Consider the following 6,957-nt stretch of genomic DNA (forward strand, 5'->3'; position numbering starts at 1 on the left):
GTAGACAGGAAGCAGTCCAACTGACAGAGAATACCGGAAGATATGAGAACAACTAAGGGACACAAAACAAAATGACAAACACTTGTATGCAAGAGTGATGCCAGGGCCAAGGAAAATTAAACATGGCCAAGATGGCCACAAAACAAACTGGACAAACAGGAAGTGGCTGCACGGACAGGAAGCAGCCAAGGAAAGAGGATCTGGGAAGTGAACCTTCAACAATATGGCTACCATGATCCAGAGTGAAAAGAAAGGAACAAAACAGGTACAATGGGACTCCTGCAAAGGGAATTATGCATGCAAGGCTTGGTGGGTAGATGAGCAGATGGAATCAGATGAGTGAATAGATAGAAGGGTGGAATTGAATATGTGGTTGAATGAACGGTTGGATGTGAAGTGAGTGGGTGAGAAGATGGGTGCATGAGTGTATTGAAGGAGAGAGTGGTTGAGTTCCAGGAAGGATAATGGATAGATGGGTGGCTGAACAGATGCATGCATCCTTGTATGCATGGGTAGATGGGGTGTGTGAGTGGGTGGGTGAGTGAGTAGATGGATGGATAAGTTCAAGAGGACAGATGAACAAAAGCATAGTCGAATAGATGGGTGTAAAGAAGGGGAGAGTCGTTAAGCAGGGGGAGGATGGACAGGTGAGTGGATATAAGCCGTCATGCATGAGTAGATGGGTAAGTGTGTGATGCATAGGTGGGTAAATGGTTGGGGGAGTGGGTGGTGGATGTGTGCATAGGTGGGCTGGTGAATGAGTGAATGGATGGAGTGGATGAGGAGAGAGATAGGTTCAAGGGATGGATAGATGGAGAGATGAAGACTAAAGGATAGAATAAGTGGCTGTGGACAGTCCTGCCACATAAGTGGACACCTAGTTATTCTGCAGAGATCAGCAGTCCTGAAGATAGGAAATGCAAATCAAAATTCACAAGAAAAAAAATGAAGGCTTAGGAAATAGGAACATTGCATACTGGGGCCAGAAGAGGAGTGGGCACAAAATAAGGGACCAGAAGTCACTCCTTTCTCTGATTTCTGTGGTTACCTCAAAGACTTTCTTCATCTGGGATACAGGCACCAACGATTATCACCCCACAGGTGTCCAACACTGGACTAGTGCTTCAGGGGAGAGGCCGGGTGACTCACATCGTGCAGTCAACAATGAGGGTGACAGACTGGCCCTTCATGGCCATAGCCACACGGTGCCACCTGGTCATGGAGTGAGAGGTTCAAGTGACTGACTGAAGCAGGGGCGTCAACAGGGTTGGAGATCAGTTGATAAGAGTTGAAATCAATGATGATGAGAGCAGTAATCACAATAGCTGCCATTTATCGAGTGCTTACAGTGCACCAGACACTGTGCCATCACTTTCTCACTTGTTTGTGCCAATTCTATTTACTGTCCATCCTAAGATGTAGAAACTGAGGCTCAAAAAATTTAAGTAACTTGCCCAAGGTACAGGCTAACACAACTTGCAGAGAAGGATGCACTCTAAGCCCAAACTCTGGGCTAGAAGTGACTGAAATTCGGGCAGTGCGTAGGTGTGGTGTGGCCAAAAGAAGGAACAGGGTTTCACAGTTTAGAGTGTACAGGTTCTAGGGCACTTTCTTCCAAAAATGTGGGCCAGGCAGACCAGAGGAGCAAATAGACTTACTTGCCAACTACTAGGGTGAGGCCTCAGAAGACCGGCTGAGCAGGAGGTTGAAGTCGTCCAGTCTGATCCTCATACGGGAAGCAGACAAGTTGGCCCAGCTCCAGGCTCAACTGTTGGACACTTGGGCATTGCAGAGAATCAGGAGGGGAGCTTGGAGACCAGGACGGGTCCAGAAAACAGTCAGGAGAAAGAAATCTTTGGGAAATCCTCCTGGTACCCAAGAGAAATACACACAGAGTGAGAGGCAAAGACAGCCACAACCCCTTTCCTCCTGGTGTCTGATTCCAGACCCCACCCCATTACCTCCCTCACCGTGTCACTACACTTAGGAAGAGGTAGAGGGTGGGTGTGCTGAGTTGGGCAGCTTTTGACACTCAGTAGATAGACAGTTACCCCTTGCCCTCCAGACACCATCAGGGAAGGAGGGGAACCTCAGGCCCAGGAGTGAATCCACAGGGGGTGCACCTGGGAGAGTCCATGAAGGTCAGGGGAAGGGACATGCCCTCAGGAGGGAATAAATGGGGGACTTTGTCTCAGAAGGGAGTGGAACTTGCACTTGTGGTCACAGAGGGCTGCTAAGAACTCCTCAGCAGGACAGCTCAGTTATGGGAATTGGAAGGGGTGAGACTGGGAAGAGAGGAGGCTGGAGAAGTGTGTGATGTCGCTGAACAGTGTACAGCAGGAGGGAAGGGGTGCAGATGAGAAAAGAACTTGAAGGGTCAGCAATTCCATCAGCCTTTGGGGTAGAGAGCACATGAATTGAGAAGGAAAGCTGAGATAGAGCTTGTAAAACAGCTGAAATTCAGATCTCTCCTAAGTCCTCTTCCTTTCACATATTTTGTCACCTGCCTCAAGACACACACAGTTACTGTCATCCCTGGGTTCAGTACTGTAAGCCCAGACCCATCTTCCCCGCTCCCTTTATACCTGATCCTCCTATTTCTCTGCCCTGTTTAGGTCCCAGGCAGAAGCTAGGTGGTCATCTCTGTGCCTGCTCTGGTCCTCCAGGTGAACAGCAATTAGAATTCAATGAGTTCCCTAAAGTCAATGAATTTCACCCCAAAACCCCAGTTGACTTTGAGGGCATCTGCATGCATCACATCTCCAATATATCCTGACAAGGGGAAGGGCCACATTTCTGAAGCCAGAGAAGAAGCTCAATTCTGGAATGATGGGGATGAAGGAGAAATAATTGCTCACATTATGTAAAACTGCTCTCTGAAAGGATTTCAAAACCTAGGTAAGATTTCTGAAATGACTTCTGTTGAGCTTCTGACTCCACTCTACTTCCTCCTTCCTGGAAATCTTTACTTCCTTGGCTTATGTGCCAGTATAATCTTCTAATTCTTCTGCCTCTCTGCTTCTCCATTTTCTTTGAATAGTTCTCTTTTGACATTTTGTTCGTTATATATTTTTCCATTAATTTAGATTTCTTAAGATATTTCATTAAAATATGATTGACTTTTATTACTGAGTTGTTTTGGTATCCTGCTAGATTTTGTACCTAAGGTGAGTGCATCCCTAGTCCCAGCCTGGCTTTCCACACTGTCTCTTAATATCTAACATTCTCTATTCATTTCATTCATTTCATGTAAGTAATTGTAAATCCTTATAGATAGAATTATAAATGTGTGTAAACAATGAAAAATTGAAAAGAGAGAGAATATATCCTATGTCCTACTGGATATTAACATATACTACAATGTCATAGTAAAAAAATAGTATTAAAAGCCTACTATATGTCAAACACCGTTAGATGCTAAATATTCAAATAAAAGTAAGACATAGGTTTTGTACTCCTGATGTTTACAGTTCACAGAAGAGAACACGGGTGACAAGACAACAGCAGGCCCAGATGGGTAAGTGCAGATATGGGGCATGCACAAGATGCTGCTGTCAAGGCATCAGGGAAGGCTTCCTGGGGAACAGATGGCTTCAATGTAGGCAGTCTGAAAACAGGGCAGAAGCCACTTCTCACACAGGAGGAAGCAGGTTCAAAAGTGTGGGCCCAGTGTGGCAATGACATATTTGAAGAACTTCAGCTGCTTCAGTATGAATGGAGCCAGCTTTGGATGTGGAACAGCAGCAAGAAAAAAGGAAAAATAGACAGGCAGGGGCTGGATCATGACAGATGTTACATGCAAAGCTCAGGAGTGGTTACTCTGTCCTGGAAGTCATAAGGAATTATCGAAGGATTTTAAGCAGGAGAGTGATGGCGCATTTGCAATTTAGGAAGATCACTATGGCAACAGTGGGTAGCATGAATGGAAGAAGTTGATTCAAGAGGCAAGACCAATAGTGCCTGAACAAAGAGAGAGGAAATGGGCACAATAGTAAAATTATGGGAGAAGAGGGCTTAATTTAATTGACATTAAAGGGATTATTGGTGAGTGAGGTCGGTGGTATCCAACATAGAAAACTCCCAGATAACTCTTATTCCTAGATTGGCCAGTGCAATCATGTCTCTCTCTCTTTTTTTTTTTTTTTTTTTTTTGTGTGTGTGTGTGTGTGTGTGTGTGCATGTGTGACTTTTCTAAATTACTTTGACAAAAATTGTTTATATTTATCATGTATAATATGTTGTTTTGAAGTGTATGTACATCATGGACTGGCTACATCAACCTCAAGAATTTATGACTCACCTCACATACTTATTTTTTGTGGTGAGAACACTTAAAATCCACCCTTTCAGCAATTTTCAGCAATACATTGTTAGCAACTATAGTCCATGTTATACAATCAAACTCTTAAAATTATTCCTCCAATCTAAATGAAATGTGTCCTTTGAAATGTATCCTAAATGAAATGAAATGGATGTGTCCTTTAACCAACATCTCCCCAACCCAATGCAAACATCTTGATTCCATTCATTAAAAAGACATTAAAATGAGAGAAGACAGCCTGACTGAGAGAAGACACTGAGTTCAGTGTGGGGCTATTGCACTTAGAATATTTAAAAGTTATCGAAGGAAAAATAATATATAAACATTTGTGTATGATGGGTGGTCTCAGGACAGGAGTTTAAGCCAGAGAACTGAGAGTCATCAGGCATAGGTGCAGGTTAGATGAGCTTTTCCAGGAAGAGTGCCAAAAATCAGAAATGCAGGGATCTCAGGGCATGATGAGAGAACATGATAATTAAGAGGTGATTTCAAAGGATGATAAGGAGGATTCAGTAAATAGGAGAAAAATAAGGACAGAGTAGCTCATTAGAAAGAAGTGAATTAAGTGCAAATATTATCAGTAACTCAAGTCAGAGGCACTGACAAGAACCCACTGGATTTGACCTTCTACAGAGGTTTCTGATGGCCATGATGAGAAGATCCTCAGGGATGTACTGGAGACAAAAGTCAGAAGCTTAGCTCCAAGTGTGAGGACACAGAGAGAGTGTCTCTAGGGTAGGATGCAGACTGAAGGCAAGGTTGTTTTTTTATTAGTTGGTTCATGGTTATGTTGTTTTTTTCCCCCGTAGGTTATAGTGGTACAGGTGGTATTTGGTTACATGAGTAAGTTCTTTAGTGATGATTTGTGAGATTTTGGTGCACGTATCACCTGAGCAGTAACCCTCGCCCCCTCCCACCTTTCCCCTCAGGTCCCCAAAGTCCATTGTATCATTCTTATGCCTTTTCATCCTCTTAGCTTAGCTCCCACATATCAGTGAGAACATATATTTAGTTTTCCATTCCTGAGTTAGTTCACTTAGAATAACGGTCTCCAATCTCATCCAGGTTGCTGCAAATGCCATTAACTCATTCCTTTTTATGGCTGAGTAGTATTCCATCATATATATATCACAGTTTCTTCATCCACTCGTTGATTGACGGGTATTTGGGTTGGTTCCATGATTTGTGATTGTGAATTGTGCTGCTATAAACACGTATGTGCAAGTATCTTTTTCATATAATGACTTCTTTTCCTCTGGGTAGATACCCAGTAGTGGGATTGCTGGATCAAATTATAGTTCCACTTTTAGTTCTTTAAGGAATCTCCTCACTGTTTTCCATAGTGGCTTTACTAGTTTACATTCCCACCAGCAGGGTAGACGTGTTCCCTGATCACCACATCCACACCAATATCTACTGGTTTTTTATTTTTTGATTATGGCCATCTTGCAGGAGTAAGGTGGTATCACATTGTGGTTTTGATTTGCATTTCCCTGATCATTAGTGATGTTGAGCATTTTCTTATGTTTGTTGGCCATTTGTATATCTTCTTTTGAGAATTGTCTATTCATGTCCTTAGCCCACTTTTTGATGGGCTTGTTTTTTCTTACTGATTTGCTTGTGTTCATTGTAGATTCTGGATATTAGTCCTTTGTCAGATGTATAGATTGTGACTACTCTGTGGGTTGCCTGTTTATTCTGCTGATGGTTCCTTTTGCCATGCGAAAGCTCTTTAGTTTAATTAAGTCTCAACTATTTATCTTTGTTTTTATTGCATTTGCTTTTGGGTTCTTGGTCATGAAATCCCTGCCTAAGCCAATGTCTAGAAGGGTTTTTCCGATGTTATCTTCTAGAATTTTTATAGTCTCAGGTCTCAGGTTTAAGTCCTTAATCCATCTTGAGTTGATTTTTGTATAAGGTGAGAGATGAGGACCCGGTTTCATTCTCCTACATGTGGATAGCCAATTATCCCAGCACCATTTATTGAAAAGGGTGTCCTTTCCCCACTATATGTCTTTGTTTGCTTTGTCGAAGATCAGTGGGCTGTAAGTATTTGGGTTTATTCCTGGGTTCTCTATTCTGTTCCCTTTGTCTATGTGTCTATTTTTATACCAGTACCATGCTGTCTTGGTGACTATGGCAGGGAACCTGAGGTTTTTCTCCACAATCCTATACTGGCTCCTTCTGCTGCATAATTATTTTCTTCTCTTGAATTTTACATGCTAGTCTTCTATTTACATTTTAATATTTATATAAACAAATGATGCCACTTTTACATTTTCTTTATTAGATTAGGAAGTCATACAGGATCACATTTATAGGTCTTTAAATTAAGGAGTAATATTCTTTGAAAGTTTATGAAACTATTCAGTATAAACACCACAGAATCAGATGTTCTGGAAACTGTAGGGTCTTTTATGACATGTTTTCATTTCTTCCTCATTCACTGTATAATTTATAGTCTCATTTTTCCAAAGCAATTACAGATCTGTTAATGTAATTTGACCTTAAGAGCCCTGCTGTAAAGGCAGGTCATATCATCCGCATATTGAAGACAAAGAACTGAAGTCCAAGACAGGCAGTGTCCTTAAAGCTGCATACTTCCATGGTAGTGTAGGTGGTGTGTCCATGCTCCC

General features: G+C 42.2%; 1 pseudogene; it reads right to left on the bottom strand.

The window, feature by feature from the left end:
• Positions 1 to 1,049: 1,049 nt before the first annotated feature.
• On the bottom strand, positions 1,050 to 5,265 carry LOC100456887 (collagen alpha-2(XI) chain-like; annotated as a pseudogene).
• Between the last annotated feature and the right edge of the window lie 1,692 nt (positions 5,266 to 6,957).

This window comes from Pongo abelii, chromosome 5 (genome assembly GCF_028885655.2).
Source record: "Pongo abelii isolate AG06213 chromosome 5, NHGRI_mPonAbe1-v2.0_pri, whole genome shotgun sequence".
Classification (NCBI taxonomy): domain Eukaryota; kingdom Metazoa; phylum Chordata; class Mammalia; order Primates; family Hominidae; genus Pongo; species Pongo abelii.